Source organism: Gorilla gorilla, chromosome 20 (assembly GCF_029281585.2).
Source record: "Gorilla gorilla gorilla isolate KB3781 chromosome 20, NHGRI_mGorGor1-v2.1_pri, whole genome shotgun sequence".
Taxonomy (NCBI): Eukaryota; Metazoa; Chordata; class Mammalia; order Primates; family Hominidae; genus Gorilla; species Gorilla gorilla.
The window spans coordinates 7704840-7726809 of NC_073244.2; the positions used below are offsets into that span (position 1 = coordinate 7704840).

The 21970-nt window shown below is 57.4% G+C and overlaps 1 protein-coding gene across 1 annotated transcript in view; it reads left to right on the plus strand.

Moving 5' to 3' along the window:
• The first annotated feature begins 13949 nt into the window (after positions 1–13949).
• CSNK1G2 (casein kinase 1 gamma 2) overlaps positions 13950–21970 on the plus strand; it is a 39348-nt gene continuing 31327 nt past the window's right edge. Inside the window, exon 1 of the mRNA XM_055371155.2 lies at positions 13950–14089. The gene's annotated coding sequence lies outside the window, so the exon portion shown is untranslated. The remainder of the gene's footprint in view (positions 14090–21970) is intronic.

Here is a 21970-nt window from a genome sequence, read left to right on the forward strand (position 1 = left end):
TTTTTTTTTTGAGACCGAGTCTCACTCCGTCGCCCACACTGGAGTGCAGTGGCGCCATCTCTGCTCACTGCAAGCTCTGCCTCCCAGGTTGATGCCATTCTCCTGCCTCAGCCTCCCGAGTAGCTGGGACTACAGGCGCCCGCCACCACGCCCTGCTAATCTTTTGTATTTTTAGTAGAGACGGGGTTTCACCGTGTTAGCCAGGATGGTCTCGATCTCCTGACCTCGTGACCCACCCGCCTTGGCCTCCCAAAGTGCTGGGATTACAGGTGTGAGCCACGGTGCCCAGCCTCAAATACATTTTTTAAACAGGAGGATGGGTGGCATACTTTTTTAAATGTGTGCAAAACTCTTGAACATCTGGCTTCATAGAGGACAAGAGGGATGGCTCATCAGCTCTGTCGCAAAAGGGTGTTTTAGCCACAACAAAGATTGAGGGCAAATGGTCTATCTAGGACATGAGCCCAGGAAGTACCGAAGGGGTGTGGGGATGGGGAGTGGTCCGTAGGGAGGCGTGAACAGGGAGGTTACAGCTCCAGGCTGCTGGAGCTCAGTCCTACTGAGGATCTGGCTCAGGTTGTCGTCCGGAGGTGAGGGAGCTGGGGTATTTATCCTCCAACTCCCCTGCAAATGGTATGGGGGCCGGGGAGGCTTAGCTCCGCCCTCAGGTGGAGAGTCATGGATGCTGTTCTGTGTGTGTTGTGCTTGTGTTGCATGTGTGTTGTATGTGTGTGTATCGTGTGTGTGTGTGTATATGCATCTGTGTGTCTATGGGTGTTTGTGTTTTATTACAGATTGAATTAGGTCCTCCCCAATACCCATATGTTCACACCCTAAGCCCCAGGACCTCAGAATGTGACTTTGCTTGGAAATAAGGTCATTGAGGATGAAATTATATAGTTAAGATGACTTCATTCTGGAGTAGGGTGGGCACTGATCCAGTGTGACTGGTGTCCTTTACATAAAACAGGAAATTTGAGCTGGGCCCAGTGGCTCTCACCTGTAATCCCAGCAATTTGGGAGGCGGAGGCAGGAGGATTGCTTGAGCCCAGGAGTTCAAGACCAGCCTTGGCAACATAATGAGACCCTATCTCTACAAAAAAAATTAAAATTAGCCAGGTATGGTGGCACGTGCCTGTAATCCCAGCTACTCAGGAGGCCGAGGTGGGAGGATTGCTTGAGACCAAGAGTTTGAAACCAGTCTGGGCAACATAGCAAGATCCCATTTCCACAAAAAATACAAAAAGTATCAGGGCATGGTGGCACATGCGTGTAGTCCCAGCTACTCAAGAGGCTGAGGTGGGAGGATTGCTTGAGTCCAGGAGATTGAGGCTGCAGTGAGCTGTTACGGCACCACTGCATTCCAGCCTGGGTGCCAGAGAGAGACCCTATCTCAAAAAAAAAAAAAAAAATGCCAGGTGCAGTGGTTCACGTCTGTAATCCCAGCACTTTGGCACACCGAGGCGGGTGGATTATCTGAGGTCAGGAGTTCAAGACCAGCCTGGCCAACATGGTGAAACTCCGTCTCTACTAAAAACACAAAAAATTAGCCAGGCGTGGTGATGCACACCTGTAATCCCAGCTACTTGGGAGGCTGAGGTGGGAGAATCGCTTGAACCGGGAGGTGTAGGTTGCAGTGAGCCGAAATCACACCACTGCACTTCAGCCTTGGTGACAGAGCAAGACAAAAAAAAAAAAAAAAAAAAAAAGGGAAATTTGGGACACAGACACACACAGGACGAACACCGTGGTGAAGCTTTCGCAAGCCAAGAACGCCGGTCACCGCCAAGAGAGGCCTGGGACAGAGTCCACTCGGGCTCAGAAGGATCCAGCGTCTCTCACACCTTCGACTGGGACTCGCAGCCCCAGAACCGAGAGAGAATAAACAGGTGTTTGCGCCGCCCGGTCTGCGGTACCTGTCAAGGCAGCCCTAGCAAACCGATGCGTGTTTGCATGTGTGAATGCGTGTGTGCGTTTACATGTTCAGGAGTGACAGGTGCTGCAGGGTACTGACGGGGACCGCAGCCTCTGCTGTGCGTCCTAAATATCACGCCCCTCTTTCTGCAAACTGTCGCCCCAGTCACTGCCCCGTCGTCCCTTCGGAGATCGACCCCGCCGCCCTCCGCTCGGCCGCCAGAGGGCGCCCTCGGACTCCAGTCGGACGGGCTCTGCCCTGGCTCCCAGGCTTCAGGTTCTAACAGAAACTCTCGCAGGGGTGGGTCACGCCTGTAATCCCAGCCCTTTGGGAGGCTGAGGCAGGAGAATCTGCTGGGAGGCAGAGGTTGCAGTGAGCTGAGAGCGCACCATTGCACTCCAGCCTGGGCGACAAGAGTGAAACTCCTTCTCAAAAAAAAAAAAAGAAAAAAAAAAGAAAAAAAATGGGGAGTGACCGCCTCTGGACAAGGTGCAGCCGGCATGATGTGGCTCCTGAGTGGCCACGTCCCCTTCAGGGTCACAGGGGCGATCCAGGGAATGAGGAAAGGAAGACGGAACTGCAGGCATGGCGGGGGACCTGGCGGGCAGCTGGGGGCATCGTGTGCCCCCCACCATGGCTGCTGCCCCTGGTGGTGAGTCCCCGGGGTGGGCGTCACTAAAAGAGTGACTGTGATGGCTTCATTGGGCTGGGCCCTCCAGGCTCCCCCTCCACCCCTGCCACTGAGCTCCACGCCCAGACCCAGGCCTGGGGGCACTGCAGGGACGGATCCTCAACCCTCTGGCTTCAGCTTCCATCCCAGCGGGGTCCAGCTGGGGACTTGCACCAGGGGGCAGGGGGCTGGGAGAGTGAGGGAGGAGAAGTGAGGCCGATTGTTGGTCCCTGGCCTCCTCCCTCTAGAGGACAGCCTGTCCATGGGGGTCCCTCTCTGCAGCCCATCCCCCACCTGTAAGGCACCCACTGTTGCCAACCCCAGGGGCTGTGTCATCTGGCGTTGCTGCCCCTCACCCTGCCTACGCCTCCACAAACCCCACTGCTAAATCCTTCTTCCACATGAGGGAGCCATCGCCTTCCAACAGCAATTTAGGAGTGTGAATGTGATATGTTTGGGATGTCTCAAGATTTCCCAGCATGAACGCACAATCTCAAGCTGTGTGTGTGTATGTGTGTTGTGTGTGTGTGAGAGAGAGAGAGAGAGAGACAGACTCACTCTGTCGCCCACACTGGAGTGCAGTGGCACAATCTCGGCTCACTGCAACCTCCACCTCCCAGGTTCAAGCGATCCTCTTGCCTCAGCCTCCCAAGTAGCTGGGATTACAGGCGCACACCACCACACCCAGCTAATTTTTATATTTTTAGCAGAAACTAGTTTTTGCCATGTTGGCCAGGTTGGTATCGAACTCCTCAAGTGATCCACCCGCCTCAGCCTCCCAAAGTGCTGGGACTACAGGCGTGAGCCACCCAGGTGAGTCATTTTTTTCTTTTCTTTTTTTTTTTGAGACGGAGTTTTGTTCTTGTCGCCCAGGCTGGAGTGCAGTGGCGTGATCTCGGCTCACTACAACCACCACCTCCCGGGTTCAAGCAATTCTCCTGCCTCAGCCTCCAGAGTAGCTGGGACTACAGGCGTGTGCCACCATGCCCAGCTAACTTTTGTATTTTTAGCAGAGACAGGGTTTCTGTTTCTCCTTGCTGGTCAGGCTGGTCTCAAACTCCCAACCTCAGGTGATCCACCCGCCTCAGCCTCCCAAAGTACTGGGATTACAGGCATGAGCCACCATGCCTGGCCCCCCAGTTGAGTCATTTCTAGTCTTCTGAGCCCCAGAAACTTGATAAGATGTTTGTTGTTTTACTTATTAATTTTATTTTTGTTTTATTTATTTATTTATTTGAGATGGAGTCTTGCTCTTTGCCCAGGCTGGAGTGTAGTGGTGCGATCTCGGTTCACTGCAACCTCTGCTTCCCAGGTTCAAGAGATTTTCCTGCCTCAGCCGCCCAAGTAGCCAGGACTACAGGCGCCCGCCACCACACCCAGCTAATTTTTGTGTATTTTTAGTAGAGATTGGGTTTCACCATGTTGGCCAAGCTGGTCTCAAACCCCTGACCTCAGGTGATCTGCCTGCCTCAGCCTCCCAAAGTGCTGGGATTACAGGCATGAGCCATGGCTCCCAGCCTCTTTTTTCTTTTTTATTAAAAAAAAATAATAATTTGTTTTTGCTTAATTTATTTCACCAGTCATATCACAAAGACATGTGTTGTTTTAAGCCACTGAGTTTGGTATAATTTGTTATGCAGCAGTAGCTGACTGATACAATAGGTGTTCCTGGATTATCTTCAGAAACCTGATAATAATATGTACACTAACTAGGGCTGTATCAGGGTGCATGGCAGGGTTTTTGAAGGCATTTTAAAGAGGTTTAGTTCCCGTCCTCAGGAGCTGCTGCCTAGTGGGGCAGACAGACCATGAATATCCATCATGGAAGGCAGAACACATAAGTACATGGATGAAAGCAGTTCCAGAGGCTGGTGGATTGGATTCATTTGGCCTGATGTATCATGGAGTCCTCCCAAAAGAGGTGATCATCTGCCCGAGCTTTGCCAGACCTGTTGGGCTGAGAGAAGCCAGACAAGGCTCAGATGGGTGGAGGGTCAGGGTGGGTTGGAAAGGAACAAGTCAGTATGGGTGCAGAGGGCGTCCTGATGGATAGATGGGGCTGCGAAGTGGAACCAGCCATTGAGGCAGCCTCGAATGCTGTCCCCATTGTGGGGACTTTGAAAAGCCGCCCTCCTTTGAAACACAGAAGGGGCAAGGAGTAAATTTATATTTCTTTTTTTCTTTTTTTTTTTTGTTTTGAGACGGAGTCTCACTCCGTCGCCCAGGCTGGAGTGCAGCGGCACCATCTTGGCTCACTGCAAGCTCCGCCTCCCGGGTTCATGCCATTCTCCTGCCTCAGCCTCCCTAGTACCTGAGACTACCAGCGCCTGCCACCATGCCTGGCTAATTTTTTGTATTTTTAGTAGAGACGGGGTTTCACCATGTTAGCCAGGATGGCCTTGATCTCCTGAGCTCGTGATCTGCCCGCCTCGGCCTCCCAAAGTGCTGAGATTACAGGCATGAGCCACCGTGCCCGGCCAATTTATATTTCTGGTAAGGGGTGGGAAGAAGGAGCTTTCTCAGGCTGGAGGGGAGAGAAGACAGATGAGCACAGACACTCCTGGCAGCGGCATGAGGGCTGGGGAGCAGGTGCAGGGCATGGCGGGGCTCTGCAGGGCGGTTGTAGTTGGTGAGGACCACTGGAGCAGGGCCTTGAAGGGCGTCACCCCTCACCTGGCTGCCTCTGGGCCATCCTCCAGTCTGCCAGGGACTAGCAGAGGGGAGAGAGTGGGAGAGGAATCATTATTTGATGACCTCATTCAGCCCTAGGGATTTGGGGTGGCTAAGGTAGAATGGCAGTGGATTATATCTGACATGATGCAGGGTGTCTGGGCTCAGCTGGGCAGTTCTGCTCCCTGTGGTGATGGGGGGTAATCAGCAATCATTTAGTGGCTTTCCCTGGCCAGGAATGTTTGAGGTAGCTCACTCACAGGGTTGGCAGGTGGTGCCTGCTCAGTGGTGCCATAACCCAGGGACTTCCAGGTGGCTGCCTCACAAGATGGCAGCTGGGTTCCAAACAGAAAGGACACTGTTGAGCTCTTTTTTTTTTTTTTTTTTTTTTTTGAGACACAGTCTCACTCTGTCACCCAGGCTGGAGTGTAATGGCGCAGTCTCGGCTCACTGCAACTTCCGCCTCCCAGGTTCAAGTGATTCTACTGCCTCAGCTTCCCGAGTAGCTGGGATTACAGGTGCCCACCACCACGCCTGGCTAATTTTGTATTTTCAGTAGAGACAGGGTTTCACCATGTTGGCTAGGCTGGTCTCAAACTCCTGACCTCGGGTGATCCGCCCGCCTCGGCCTCCCCAAGTGCTGGGATGACAGGTGTAAGCACCGTGCCCGGCCTACTGTTGAGCTTCTGAACCCTGCCTCAGAAGTCTCAAGGCACCACTTCCCCTGCCTTCTGTTGCTAAAACAGGTCACAGGAGCAGCTACATTCAGGGGAGGGGAAATGATCTGTGTCTTTCCGTGGGAGGAGCAGCAAAGAATCTGTGACCATCACACCCAGCTTTTGAACCACTTCTTCTTTGTGTCTCAGTGTTTGTGGCATGCAGCATCCCTGTTGCCTGGGTCCAGGATGCCACCCTCCTACTGGGGTTGCAGCACCAAGGGGCTGGGCATTCCATCGAGCTGAGGGGTGGGGGCTCTGGATGGGAGGCTCCCTGGGGGGAGCTCACATCTTCCATGAAGCATCATGGTCATTGTTGCCCTGTCCTGCACCCTGTCCACTGCAGGCTGCCCTCTGTGGCTGGCCTTGGTGACAAGAGATGTGGGAGAGACCCTGGTCACCACCATGGGAGGAGTCGCCAGGTACCAGGGGCAAATGAACAGAGTGAATGCCAGGAGGACCATTTAGGTGCAATATGACCAAAAATAAGTTAAGTCCAAGTAGGCTGCATCATCAACAAGAACATCCCCCAGCCTCCATGAAACAGCCCAAAACCTGGAGCAAGACGGGTCCCTGGGGCTGAGCGATGCCATTCACAGCAGCATTCCTGAATCCCCCCCATGCAGGCACTCACACGCTCACACACACAATACACAAACCAACACACACCACACACAGGCATGCCAAACACAGGCACACAAGTGCACACCTCCCCATAGACCCACCGACGAACACACACACACACCCAGATGCACAGGTGCGCGCACACACCCACGCACACAAAGACCCAGAGACAGACGTGCACACACATACATGTGCACACATGTACGCAGATACACATGACACAAATGCATGAACACACGGACCACACATACCAACATGCCACCTCACACAGACACACCTAACACACACACACCCATGCACACATGTACACGGACATACACACTGGAAAACAACAAACACATATACAAAATGCAGGCTGGGTGCGGTGGCTCATGCCTGTAATCCCAACACTTTGGGAGGCCGAGGCAGGGGGATCACTTGAGCCTGGGAAGTGAGGGCTGCAGTGAGCTATGATTGAACCTCTGCACTCCAGCCTGGGTGACAGAGGGAGACCCTGTCTCAGAAAAACAAAACACAAAACACAAAATATGACCGGGCGCAGTGGCTCGCGCCTGTAATCCCAGCACTTTGCAAGGCCGAAGTGGGTGGATCACAAGGTCAGGAGATCTAGACCATCCTGGCTAACACGGTGAAACCCCGTTTCTACTAAAAATACCAAAAATTAGCTGGGCATGGTGGCGGGCGCCTGTAGTCCCAGGTACTCGGGAGGCTGAGGCAGGAAAATGGTGGGAATCCAGGAGGCAGAGCTTGCAGTGAGCGGAGCTTGCGCCACTGCACTCCAGCCTCGGCGACAGAGCGAGACTCCGTCTCAAAAAAAAAAACAACCCCAAAATACAAATGCATGGACATGCATCCACACACACCAACATGTTACATCATAGACAGACACACAAAACACACAAACATACACCCATCCATGGACATACACACAGACACACGCAAACATCAACACACAGCATCCCACACAGACACACAAACACACAGCCATGTACCCTCAAAGGATGCTGCAGGATGAGCCTTCATTCTCTGGGACAGCAGAGAAAGTAGACAAAGGAAACTTCTCTCAGAGTCACCCATCCTCTGACTGGATCCCATGCCCCTGTGAAGAGGCAGATCCCAGTGCCCCACACTTGGCTCTGGGGTCACCCACTGCCCCCAGGCTCTGTCCCTGCGGTTGGTGGGGGTGAGGGCAGACCCTGCTCTGTGCTGCTTCCTCACCCACCAAAACTTCCTGACGTCGCCCTGTTCCGTTGGCTGCACTGCATATGGGAATGCAGTGCTGGGCAGGCCCAGCCTCCCAGCTGGGAAGGGGTGCCACCACTGGCTGCAAAGACAGGTCTTCTTTTCCCCCAAGTCTGTGTTTATGCCCTACTAGAGACTGTTGGGTGTAATTCCCAGAAAGTTCTGGAATGATCTAAAATGAGGAAATAGAAAAAAGTTGTAGAATCGGGCCAGGCGCAGTGGCTCATGCCTGTAAACCCAGCACTTTGGGAGGCTGAGGCAGGTGGATCACCTGAGGTCATGAGTTGGAGACCAACCTGGCCAACATGGCAACATTGGCAGATATCACCAATTAATCAACGAATGATGTTTCTCCTGCCCTCCTTCCTCCTGTGTACAGGGTAGGCATCACCAATCAAGCAATGATGTTGGTTGACCGGGGAACGCTGCTGTTTGTCCTGCCTGCCTTCCTCTTGTGCACAGGGCAGACATCACCAATCAACCAATGATGCCCACACTGCTTCCCTCCCACGCACAAAGCAGACATCACCAATCAATCAAGCAGCACCAGGAGGAAACCAATTTGGCAGTTCAATCCGTCTTCAACTCTATCCTTTTATAGATAAGGTTGAGGCCCAGGGACCTGGTCAAGGGCAACTACAGGGCAGATCCCTCCTCCTCTTCCTGGGAATTAGCTTTGTCTCTTGTTCCTGGAGCAAATTCAGGAAAATTGCAAGGTCATGTACATTTTCAGCCCAGGGCATGAGTCACTTGATCCCTGCTGTCCAGGGCTGGACCCGGAGATGATGGCCAGGACTGTCCCCTTGCAGGGAGGCCACTGAGGCTGGCAGGGCCAAGACTAGGCAGTGAGCCACTCCAGGCGGGAAAGCCCTTTGTCATTGGAGCTGCTCTGAACGCTGCCGCCAAGTCGCAGGCAGCTGTTGTCATCTGCTCAGCGTCCTTCCCCTTCCCCGGCAACTACTTCTCCTGCTGTGGGGAACCTGGCCCACCTGACTCCTGTGTTCCCAGAGCGCTGCCCCTCGTGGAACCTGCCCTTCTGGTCACCAGGACATTGCCTAAACCAGGCCTGGCCAGCCATCTGGGATGGGCCAATGCCAGACAATAAGAGACTTTCCTGGGATTTTATAACGATCCTGGGAGAGAAGAGCTCTGTTTTATTTGGGGTTGCTAAACTAAGCCACACCTGCCACCACGGATGGAAGAAGCTTGGAGTGAAAGAATGAAGCCAAGGCACAGAGACGGAGAGACAAGGAGAGGGAGAGAGAGAGGGAAAGGTAGAGACAGAGAGAGATGTGGGGAGGGAGAGATAGAGAGAGACAGAGAGATAGAGAGGTAGAGATAGAGACAGAGGGATATAGAGAGGGAGAGAGAGACAGAGACAGAGGATGAAAGAGACGAGACACAGTTGGAGATAGAGGGAGAGATGCAGAGACAGAGGGAGATAGAGAGGGAGAAATAGAGACAGAGAGCTAGGAAGGGAGAGAGAGACAGAGAGATAGAGGAAGAGAAAGGGAGAGACACAGAGACAAAGAGACAGAGACAGAGAGCTTGAGAGACAGAGAGAGAGACAGAGAGACAGGCAGAGGAAGAAAGAGGCAGAAAGACAAATAGAGAGACAGAGACAGGGAGAGACAGAGACATAGACAGAAAGATGGCGAGCACTCCAGCCTGGGCAATAGAGCAAGGTTTCATCTCAAAAAAGAGACATAGAGACAGAGACAGGAAAAGACAGAGAGATAGAGACAGAGAGAGAGAAAAAAAGAGAGAGAGAGAGAGAGACACGAGGACAAAGAGAAAGGTCCACAGGCACTGAGCTTGAGTCACCCCTGGTTGCAGCCATGCCTGAAGGCAGCTCTGCCCGACCGCTGAGTTCCACAGCCCAGCATCTGTGATGGGCTGCACCTGTGTATTAGCACATTACCGATAAGGCCCAGCTGCTTTAACAAATCGGCCTGCCTGGCGTAGCGGCTCCGGCACAGTGGACGTTTACTTCTTGCTCCAGGCCGGCGACCCAGGCAGCTCCACAGGACCTGCTCCACAGGTGACCTCAGGACTCACGGTCCCTCATCTGGGCTCCGTGACCCCCTAGGGCCCCATGTGCTCCTCCTCCTGGGGTTGGAAGGGGAATGGAGGCCCAGGGTGGACAGCAGGAAGAAGACACATGGCTGGAGGCACAAGCCCGTGGCGGCCTCAGCAACAGGACCCAGCTTTCCTTCCTGCGAGGCATGAGTCTGGCCCCTGCCCCCGGGCTCCTGACCCTCCAGCCAACCCGGCCTCGGAATGAGTGGCCCCGAGAGGGCCCCGGGCTACAGGGCTGTGGGGACACCTCCAGCTGTAACATGCGGCAGGACCAGGAGGTGAGCAAGGGGGGAAAAGCTTCCAGAAGGTTTCCCAGACGCTGCGACCCTGAGGCTGGGCCTTCAGGGATGAATGGGGCGAGAGTGGGAGAAGGGCTTCCTGGGCAGAGGATGTGGGGCTGTTGGGACAGTGGCATCTCTAACAAAATACCGTAGGTGAGGCAGCTTAGACACAACAAATTTACTTCTCACAGCTTTGGAGAGCGTGGAGGTTCAAGACCAAGGTGTGGGCAGCTTTGGTATCTGCTGAGGGCCTGTTTTTGTTTTTTCGTTGTTTTTGAGGTTAGAGTGCAGTGGCATAATCTTGACTCACTGCAACCTCTGCCTCCCAGGTTCAAGCGATTCTTCTGCCTCATCCTCCTGAGTAGACAGGATTACAGGCGCCCACCACCAAGCCTGGCTAATGTTTGCATTTTTTGTAGAGACGGGGTTTCACCATGTTGACCAGGCTGGTCTTGAACTACTGACCTCAGGTGATCCACCAGCCTCGGCCTCCCAAAGTGCTGGGATTACAGGCGTGAGCCACCGCGCCTGGCCCTCACTCTGTATTTTTAGCCTCACTAAGGCTGATCTTGAACACCTGGTCTTACGGGATCCTCCCACCTCAGCCTCTCTAAATGCTGGGATTACAAGTGTGAACGTCTCTTATGTGAGTATAGGAATAGAACAGAAGGGGGCACTTCCTGCCTGCCTCCTCCCCCAAACCTAGAGCTGTTTGGGATTTACTTGGAGGCTGGGAGATCTTCTCTCTAGAGGATGGGATGGGCGTGGACAAGTTGTTATCTTTATACTGTTCTTATTAGGTTAAGACCTCCAAAGAGTGCTGGGCACACTGGCTCACGCCTGTAATCCCAGCACTTTCGGAGGCTGAGGTGGGTGCTATTGCTTGAGCTCAGGAGTTGGAGACCAGCCTGGGGAACATAGCGAAACCCTGTCTCTATAAAAAATTAGCCGGGCGTGGTCGGGCACGGTGGCTCACGCCTGTAATCCCAGCACTTTGGGAGGCCGAGGCGGGGGGATCACAAGGTCAGGAGATCGAGACCATCCTGGCTAATACAGTGAAACCCCGTCTCTACTAACAATACAAAAAATGAGACGGGCGCAGTGGCGGGCGCCTGTAGTCCCAACTACTTGGGAGGCTGAGGCCAGGAGAATGGCGTGAACCCGGGAGATGGAGCTTGCAGTGAGCCGAGATAGTGCCACTGCAGTCTGGCCTGGGCGAAAGAGCAAGACTCCGTCTCAAAAAAAAAAAAAAAAAGAAAGAAAAAAAAAATTAGGCGGGCGTGGTGGCGCGTGTCTGTGATCCCAGCTATTGGGGAGGCTTAGGTGGGAAGACTGCTTGAGCCTGGGGAGGTAGAGGCAGCGGTGAGCCAAGACTGTGCCACTGCACTCTAGCCTGGGTGACAAAGTCAGATCCTGTCTCAAAATAAAAAAGACCCGGCTGGGCGCGGTGGCTCACGCCTGTAATCCCAGCACTTTGGGAGGCAAAGGCAGGCGGATCACCTGAGGTCAGGAGTTCGAGACCAGCCTGGCCAAAATGGTGAAACCCCATCTCTATTAAAGGTACAAAAATCAGCTGGGCATGGTGGTGCGCGCCTGTAATCCCACCTACTCAGGAGGCTGAGGCAGGAGAATCCCTTGAACCCGTGAGGCGGAGGTTGCAATGTGCCGCGATCATGCCACTGCACTCTAGCCTGGGCAACAGAGCGAAACTCTAAATAAATAAATAAACAAATAAATAAAAACCCTCAAAGGGGCTAGTCTCACCCCCCCCACCAGCTGTCCCCAATGACATCCTCATGATTAAAGCTGAAATGAATCAGGAACATGTGGACCACATTTGAAGTGGGTTAAAAATGAGAAAGCAAGGTTGGCCACAGTGGTTTACACCTGGAATCCCAGCTTTTCTACAGCTTTTTTTTTTTTTTTTGAGACGGAGTCTTGCTCTGTCACCCGGGCTGTAGTGCAGTGGCACGATCCTGGCTGACTACAACCTCCGCCTCCCAGGTTCAAGCGATTCTCCTGCCTCAGCCTCCAGACTAGTTGGGATTACAGGTGCTCACCATCACGCCCGCCTAATTTTTGTATTTTTAGTAGAGACGAGGTTTCGCCATGTTGGTCAGGCTGTCTCCAATTCCTGACCTCAGGGGATCCACCCATCTCGGCCTCTCAAAGTGCTGGGATTACAGGCGTAAGCCACCGCCCCCGGCCTTGGCCTTATTAAGACAGTCTTGCTCTGTCAGGCAGGCTAGAGTGCAGTGGTGCAATCACAGCCCACTGCAGCCTCGACCTCCTGGCTGAAGCAATCCTCCTGCCTCAGGATCCCAAGTAGCTGGGGCCACAGGCATGCATCACCACGTCCCGCTACTTTGATTTTTTGTAGAGACAGGGTCTCTGCTACTCAGGCTGGTCTTGAACTCCTGGGCTCAACGAAGCCTCCTCCTCCGTCAGCCTCACAAAGTGCTGGGATTACAGGCGTGAGCAACCGCGCCCGCCCCACACCCTACCTTATAACATCATCTGAAATCATTACACAGGGCTCTCTCCTCCCCCTAGGACCGAGGACTCCCTAGGAAACGATGCCAAGAGTCTAGCTCACTGTTCTATTCTCAGAGCCACTGGCAGGCACTTAATACATATTTGAATGAATGTGTCTCCTTCGACTTTAAAAATGCCCCCACCGGGAGGTGCGTGGGGGATGTGGGAAGGCCGGAAACCATTTCTGCAGCTGCCAGTCCCCTTCCAGGCCCTGTCATGGGATGGAGCAGGGCCTCACTGTGCGGTGCCTTGGCCTGTGGATCCCCTCCCCACGTTTCTTGCCCGCTGCAGGCCGGAAGGCAGGCAGGTACAAGCAAGGAGTCGGCTCTACGCGCAGAGCCCCAGGGGAGCGGCCCGTGCTCGGCATGGCAGTCCCAGCAGTGCATTTGTCTAGCTGCCGGCCGCGGGTCCGGGGCCACCTCCTCTCTGCTCCTTGCTGATGTCACGGTGGATGAAGACAACGGGGCACCCACGTCACCGCTGTTCTCCCCCTGAACACGGAGCAGTTATTCTAGAACTGTTTTCCCCTCCTGGCCCAGGAAAGCCAGATGGAAAAACCCTCTTGCCCTTAACCAGCTCATTTCCTGGCCAGTCGCCCCTTCCAGCGCCTGTCCCGGAAACCTCGCGGCCTAGCGCGCGCAGCCTGCCGCCTCCCCGCGCCGCGCCCGCCACCGCCCCGCGCACAGAACGTCCCGCGGCGCCGCCCGTCCATGACGTCAGGTGGCGAGACTGTGACGTAACACACGGCGGCGGGGCGGTGCCAGGACGACCAGCCACGCGTCGCCATGGCAACAGCGGGCGGGGAGGGGCGGGCGGCGGAAGCCCCGCCCCTAGGAGGGTGTGGAAACCGTTAGACCCCCTTTCCTGCCCGCGCGCGCCCTCGCGGCCACGCGCTTTCGGTGTCCCCCGCGGGCAGCGGCCCGGCGGCCTCGTAGCGGCCGCAAAGCGCCGTGGCCGTCGCGCGGCGCCATCCATTGTCGCAAAGCGGCGCGAGAAACGCCCGGCCGGGTGTTGGCCCCGCCCCCCACTGTGACGTCGGCGGCGCGCGCCCCCGGCGCCCTGGCCGCGGCTGCGCAGTGGGGCGCGTATGGCCGCCGCCCCCCGCTGGCAGACGCTGGCGGCGTAAGGCGCGCGGGCCCCGGAGCGGGCGCGGCGGAGCGCGGCGAGCCCGGCGCCTCCCGTCCCGAACATGCGGAGGCCGGCCCAGGCGGCGCGGGAGCCGGAGCGGGGGCCCAAGCGGGCACCGGAGCCGGAGCGCGAGCGGGCGCGGGGCCCGGAGCGGGGGTCCGCGTTGCGCTGCTGAGGCCGGGCCGGCCGCCCAGACGCTGCCCGCGGGCCCGGCCACGGCGGAGCCAAGGTAACGACGCGCGCGCCCGCCCCGGCCCCTTCACCCCCTGCACCCTGGCCCTGGGCGCCCCCAGTGACCCCCGGCGCTCCCGCCCCCACACTCGGTGTCCACTGCCCTCCTGCGCCCTGCCGACCCCGCGCTCCGGACCCCAGCGCCCCCCAATCCTTCTAACCGCCCCACAAGCTGACCCCCACACTCAGGGCCCCACCGCCGCAGCACCCCGCTGACCCTGCACTCGGGACCCCAGCGTCCCCCACCGCGCTAACCCGCGCTCAGGACCTCCGGACACAGCCCCACGCTGACCTCCACACTCAGGAGTCTGCCGCCCCAGTGATCCTCACACTCCAGACCCTGCCCCCGCCGCCCCAGTGACCCCCCCCACTCTGCACCCTGGTGACTGTCGTGCTCCAACTCTCCTGCCCTCCGCTGAGCCTTTCGTCCCCACCCCACCTCCCGCTTTCTTCCCCCACCCAGTGCTCAAGCCCACCGCCCACTCACCCGCGTCCCTCACGCCTCCCCGCGTTCTGGTCCCGAGGCCCCTGCCCACCTGGCCCCATCGCCTCCTCCTGTCTTGGCCTGGCCCCTCCCCACGCAGCTGTGTCCCCGTCCTCACTTTGTGGTCTTAAAGCTCTTGAGGGGGAGAGCAGGGGGTGGGGGGGGGAGGAAGGTGGTCTGATCCGCAGGGACCTGTTGCGGCACTGCCTGGGAACTCCCGGCTGGGCTCGCTGCCCCCTCCCCCTTCCGCTGTGGCCACCGGCTTTGTTTTCCGGAAACGCACGGATCAGGGAGGGAGGGTGAGATGTCTGAGCAGGGCCTGCGGTGGCCTCACCGATCCCCGATCCCCGCCTGGCTCCTCTCTCCCAACTTTCTTAGGGGAAGACTTTCCCGTTGAGGGGCGTGGGGGCTGAGAGGACATTCGGGGACTGTTGCGTCTTGAGCCAGAATGGCTTTGGGACAGCTGGTTCTTATTCCTGTGGCCTCCGGATGGCATTGTTTGCAGGAAGCGGGCCGGAGGGTTGTCTGTGTAGGTGGAGTCCAGCATCTTCTCCCCGTTACGCTCCACCGTGTGGCCCAGTGCGCTGGGGGCGGTCCACAAGGCCATGTGGGGCTCTGCCTCCCCACCCCAGGACATGCAGGAGCCTTCTTGGTGTTTCCTGGCTCCCGGAGGCCCTGGTAGCTCGTGGGTGTGGGAGCTGAGCAGGAAGGTACAAAGGCTCCTGTCTGGGGGAAAAACCCAGCCGTCCCGCCACGGGAAGGCGCTCGGATTAGGGAGGGGGCTGGGCGGGGGTTGGCAGCTGGGGATGGAAGCACCCCGGGCTACTCTGCCCTGCACAGCCCAGCCTAGCCTGGGGTGCCTCTGTGCAGAGGACAGACTGTGTGCCAGGGCCCCCAGGTTTGAAAGGGGGAAGTTCGCGGTTGTCACTGGTACTTTGTTTTGTTTTCCCCTGTGTCTCCACCAAAACGAAACGCTCTGGGCTGGGCTGACTGATGAGTTTCCCAGGCAGGCAGCCCCCGGGAGTGTGTGCAGGCACGCGCACGCCTGCCTTGACGTCTCTAGGGCCGAGAGTGTTTTGCTCAGCCCCCCACAGTGAGCTCTGAGAGCCGCTCCTGCACAGATGAGAGGGAACGGGAGACCTGCATGCAGGGGAGCCGGGTCTGGACGGGGTCCCAGTGGGAGGGCCAGGTCTGGGGGTGAGAGGCCAGCCATGTGTCCTGCAGGACCGTGCAGCGGGCAAATGGGGTGCGATGTTGGAGGAGCTGGCTCTGTTCCCTTCACCCCGGTGGGAGGCGAACCCCAAGTGGTCTGTAGTGTCTGGATTTACTATGCCTGCTGTGCCTTCGGACTTCCTTGTGTGCATAGGGGCTTCCTGTCTGATTCGAACCTGTCTAGTTCCTCTGAAGAGGATGAGGGAGCAGCGCCTCATTGCCTGGGCTCTGGGCAGGTCTGGGAGCCAGGCTGTTTGCAGGACGGCCCGCGATGGTGCAGCACTTTGTGCAGACAGATTTTGTGGAATTGCCGATTTGGGTTTCTTCTTTTCTTCTCCTCCTTTTTAATAATACAGTAATTACTCTGGGCTACAAAGGAAGTAGGCGAGGGTTTTTTTAATTGAAAGTTCCTGTTGCTCATCCCAAGCTTAGGGGAAGCCAGTATGCCAGCCATTAATTTGGGGATTGGGGTAGTCCTGTTGGTGTGCCAGGCACGGTTGGGAGGGGGGGCACTGTGTCTGTTGGGACTGGTGGGGGTTACCGCGCGCCCGAGTGGCAGGCCCTAGCGCCCCAGCAGATGCGTCCGCAGAGCCACTGGGACGGACGGAAGCTGAGCTTAGGGACAGTCGGAGTTGCTTGCCCTGGGGCATCTGGAGAGGGGGATCCTGTTGAGCGTTTGACGTTGCCTCCTTTCTGCATCCCCCACCGAGCTGCCCCAGGCCCCCAGGGGCTCATGGTCTGTCAAGGCCTTGACCGAGGCCTGGCGGAGGGCGGGTGGTGGGTGGAGGCAGCGCTGTGGGTGCTGTTGGGGCCGAGTGCCGGGCACAGCCTGGCAGGGGCTGCGGGCCTCGGGTGGCGGTGGGCAGGCCAGCACGTGGGGCTGGCTGACTTTCTCTGAACCCAGAGGGGACACAGGGCCCATGTGAAGGAGGCCTGGCCCGAGTCCTGGTTAGGCTTGCGGTGGTGGCGGGCAGCTGTGGGCTTCTTCCTCAGGTCAGCCTCAAGTCCCGTGTCCAGCTAGGGCTCGGTGGCCGCGCGCGTGTTGGGTCGAGCTCTGGTGTCAGGCGTGCCTGGTCCGCCTCCCCCATCCCGTGGATCTGCAGATCTGCAGATCTGCAAATGCTCCGCCGGCAGCCACACGAGAGAACCTGTTGGTTGGCGGCCTCTGGGCAAGGCCGTCTGAGTGAGGCCTGCAGTCTGGAGGCTCCCTAGGTCGGGAGGCTCCGCGTCTGCTTCTTCCTCATTCTGGAGTTCTCGTGGGGCCCGTGCTGTGGGGCTTCCTGGGAAGTGGGTGGAGCGCCCATTTTACAGATGAGGAAGTCGAGGCCTACCTGGCCTGCTTGGGTAGAGGAGAAGGTGGTGTTTCCCGAGGGCTGACTCCCACACCTGTGCTCCTCTGGTCACTCGCCGTGCCAGTGGGAGCAGTGACAGTGAGGGGTGGTGGCCCTGCGGCCAGGGGACCGGCCTCACCGCCTTCCCCATCCTCTCTGCTGGCTCTGTGTCTAGAGGGCTGTGCCGCCCTGTGACTGGCACGTGGGTGCAGCCGTCTGCTGGGTGGGTCTGTCCGGGAGCTTGACTGGCCTGGCTGGGTGGGGGAGGTACCCCTTTGTGCTACCTCAGCGAGGGCTCAAAGTGAGGGGCTGGGACCACCAGAACGGTGTATTCAATGCACTGTGGGCAGCCCTGCAGCGGGCAGGGATTGGGTGAGGGCTGGGGCCTGCCTGGCTCCTGGCAAGCACCCCTCTGGCGGGTGGAGCCCAGTGAGCCTCCTCCCTTTGCCCGGTCCTCCTGTAGTGGGGCAGGAACCTCTAGCATCCCACCCTTGCTGCCCTTTTTCTGCCCCCCTCACCACCCACATCAACTTGTCACCAGCAAGGGCATGGGACAAAGCAGGACATGCCCCGGGTGGCCAGCGTGCGCTAGCTGTGCCCAGGAGCATTGCCCATGCTGTCCCCCAGGCACTGTCCTGAAGCCCTGCTGGGTTCTGAGGCCTCCAGGCTCCGCGGCCCCTTCTCCCCCTGCCCAGAGTCTCTGGCCACCACCGCCGCTTGGGGCCCTGCACCAGCCTGTGCGCCCGCAAGGTTGCCAGGGCCCCTCTGCAGGTGCAGTGTGAGCTCTGTCCTGGGCCCACAGGGGAGCCGCTTTTCAGACCCCCGGGCCGGCCCCAGGCTCCCCCGGTAGCACTCAGGCGGCCCTGGCCCCCACTGCGGCTGACTGTTCGGGGCACGCGTCTGAGGTGTGGGGATCATCCCCCTTGCTCAGAGCCCCGAACGTGTCCCCTGCACAGGGAATCGGGGCAGCCCCCTGCCAGCCCTGCCCAGGGATCCCTCCTGTCACCCTCAGGCGTGCTCCTGGGTGGCCCAGCGGCCTCCCTGCACCGTGAGGCCCGAGACAGTTTCGCGTGACATCATATTGAAAACAGCTAGCTCTGGCCAGGCGCGGGGGCTCCCGCCTGTCATCTCAGCACTTTGGGAGGCCGAGGTGGGCGGATCACCTGAGGTCAGGAGTTCAAGATTAGTCTGGCCAACATGGCAAAACCCCATCTCCACTAAAAATACAAAAATTAGCCGGGCATGGTGGCGTGCGCCCATAATCCCAGCTACTCGAGAGGCTGAGGCAGGAGAATCACTTGAACCCGGGAGGTGGAGGTTTTAGTGAGCCAGGATCGCGCCACTGCACTCCAGCCTGGGCAACAGAGCGAGACTCCGTCTCAAAAAAAAAAAAAAAGGCTGGTTCTCCCTTGATGTGTATCTGCTGAACTTCTGGGGCACGCTGGGGTAGAGCAGTGGGTCCCTCCCTGGAGAGGCCGTGGGGTGAGGACCGAGGCTGTGGGTGCCAAGTGGGGCAGGCAGCCCAGTGGAGTGGGGCAAGAGACACTGGTCTGGCCAGCCTGACCCGTGGGGTATGACTCTTGTTACGGCAGATTCCATCTAGGAGCAGAGGGCACGCGTATGTTCCCGGGAGAGGTGGGAAGTGCATCCCATGGCCTGTCCCGGGGAGGTCACTCCCATTCCATACCTGCAGGGGGAGCTAGCTGCCTCACGTCTGTGTCTCAGGCCGCTCAGAGGAGGGGGCGCAGGTGAGGGCAGTGGGAAGAAAGACTGCAAGAGGCTCGGGGGTCATGGGCCAGGGCTGGCCCATCACTACTTATTCATTCATTTATTTATTTATTTATTTATTTATTTATTTATTTATTTATTATTTATTTTTTTTGAGATGGAGTCTTGCACTGTTGCCCAGGCTGGAGTGCAGTGGCCCGATCTCAGCTCACTGCAGGCTCCGCCTCTTGGGTTCACGCCATTCTCCTGCCTCAGCTTCCCGAGTAGCTGGGACTACAGGCGACCGCCACCACGCCCGGCTAGTTTTTGTACTTTTAGTAGAGACGGGGTTTCACCGTGTTAGGTAGGATGGTCTCGATCTCCTGACCTCGTGATCCGCCCGCCTCGGCCTCCCAAAGTGCTGGGATTACAGGCGTGAGCCACCGCGCCCGGCTATTTATTTATTATTATTATTATTATTATTATTATTATTATTTTCTTTGAGATGGAGTCTCGCTCTGTTGCCCAGGCTAGAGTGCAGTGGCGCAATCTCGGCTTACTGCAAGCTCCGCCTCCCGAGTTCACGCCATTCTCCTGCCTCAGCCTCTCCAGCAGCTGGGACTACAGGTGCACGCCGTCACACCTGGCTAATTTTTGTATTTTTAGTAGAGATGGGGTTTCACTGTGTTAGCCAGGATGGTCTCCATCTCCTGACCTTGTGATCCGCCCGCCTCAGCCTCTCAAAGTGCTGGGATTACAGGCATGAGCCACTGTGCCTGGCCTATTCATTTATTTATTTAGAGACAGAGTCTCGCTCTGTTGTCCAGGCTGGAGTGCAGTGGCACCGTCTTGGCTCACTGCAACCTCCACATCCCAGGTTCAAGCGATTCTCCTGCCTCAGCCTCCTGAGTATCTGGGATTACAGGCACGCGCCACCATGCCCGGCAAATTTTTTTGTATTGTTTTAGTAGAGACAGGGTTTCACCATGTTGGTCAGGCTGGTCTCAAACTCCTGACCTTGTGAGCCACCGTGCCTGGCCTATTTATTTTACTTTTTTTGAGACGGAGTCTAATTCTGTCGCCCAGGCTGGAGTGCAGTGGCACGATCTTGGCTCACTGCCACCTCTGCCTTCTGGGTTCAAGCAGTTCTCCCACATCAGCCTGTTGAGTAGCTGGGATTACAGGCGTGAGCCACCGTGCCCGGCCCTATCGCTATTTAAACGGCAGAGAAAATCTTAGAGGTTTTTTTATTGTCACCAGCGGTGTTTCGTTGATGCGTAATTGCCTTTGGAGGCTTGAACAAAGTTGTGCTTAAAGGTAATCCCTCAATTATCTGGAAATTTCCACCCTCCAGAGTGAGGCACCCCAAGTCCTGGTCTGGATTCGTGGACAGAGTCCCCGCCTGTGAGGCCTGATGGCCAGTCCTCCCCCCTTGGCCGTGGTGCTTCGGGCCCTGTTGCAGGTGGGACCCGCCCTCCTTAGGGACCTTGTTTCCCAGGTGATGCTCATGTAATCTGCGGTGACCTCTGCCCCTTCCCATCTGACCTCTGTCCCCAGGAAAGATGGCAGGTGTGCGAGGGCTCATCCTGTCCGTGGCAGTTGTGCCCCTTGGGCTTCTGCTCCAGTGGTCCTGGGGCAGGGCAGCCGGCGCCGATGCCCAGGCTCTGCCTGCGGACAGTTCTCGGGACGGGAGCCTGAGGGCAGCGCACGGGACCAGCGTGAGGACACGGACTGGCCCGTGTCTGCCTCTGACTTGCTGGGTGTGCCTTTGAGTTCCTCTGAGGGTGGGTGCGCCGAGGGGGATCCAGCCGGGCCCTAGCCACGTGCAGGCCAGCCAGAGCCCTGGAGCCTGCAGGTGGGCTGGGACAGGGCTTGCGGCCGCAGGGGTGGTGTGCGTTTGCGCTGGTGTCTGCACAGGTGTGTGCGTGCCGTGCCATCATGCTGGTCAGGCCTGTACGCCGTGGAGAGGGGCGCTGTGTGGGGCTCGCTGCCTGAGCCCTGGGTGGACCGTGGCTGCCCCATGAGTTGTTGGGGACCTCCGCTGCCCCTTGGACCTCGCCCGCGGCCCTGGGCAATGGGTGTGGTGATGTCCTGGGGCCCCCATGAGTCAGCTCGTCCTCGTTGTGCCCGGGCACTGGCCTCTCCTTCCTGTGGGCGCACAGCCCCGGTTCCTCTGAAAGCTTCGTGGGCCGGGACCCGGGAAGAGCTGGTTAAACCCTTGCCCTGTGAGCAGGAGGTGTGGCTTCGGGGGGCGGCCCTGCCCTGGGCTCAGACTTGATCCTGCACCAGAGGGAGCCATTCTGGAAGGCCGCTGCCCTGGGCCCTGTCCCTCCCGCTCTCATCCCCAGGGTGCTGGCCAGAGCTGGGCTCACAGCGTTTCTTAAAATTAATGATCCCGGCCGGGCGCGGTGGCTCACGCCTGTAATCCCAGCACTTTGGGAGGCCGAGGCGGGTGGATCACGAGGTCAGGAGATTGAGACCATACTTGCTAACATGGTGAAACCCCGTCTCTACTAAAAAGACAAAAAATTAGCTGGGCGCGGTGGCAGGTGCCTGTAGTCCCAGCTACTCGGGAGGCTGAGGGAGGAGAATGGCGTGAACCCAGGAGGCAGAGCTTACAGTGAGCTGAGATTGCGCCATTGCAGTCCATATGGGCGACAGAGTGAGACTCCGTCTCAAAAAAAAAAAAAGCCAAAAAAAAAACGATCCCATCACACTGTTCTCTTACCAGCCTATTTCGGTGTGGCCCTTAGAGCATGAGCCACTTTTTTTTGGTCGGAACATAATCCGCGTTTGGTAAAATTCGGCAACGTGTGCACGCAAGTGGTTTTTGTACAGCTGACCCTTGAGCAGGGTGGGGTTTAGGGCAGCAGCCCCTCATGTAGCAAAATACCCTCGTATAGCTTTCGAGTCCTCCAGACGCCGCTGCCGACAGCCTGCTGGTGACCAGAGGCCTCGGGAGGACACGTGGTCCACGCACACATACCTCGTGTGTTGTGTTAGGTGCTGCGTTCTCACAGTGAGGGAAGCTGGAGACCAGAACATGTGGAGAAAAGCAGAAGGAAGAGAAACTCTGTTTGCTCTTCACACAGTGGAAGTAATGCTCATGGAAGCCTCTGTCCTCATAGTGTTCACGTTGAGGGCT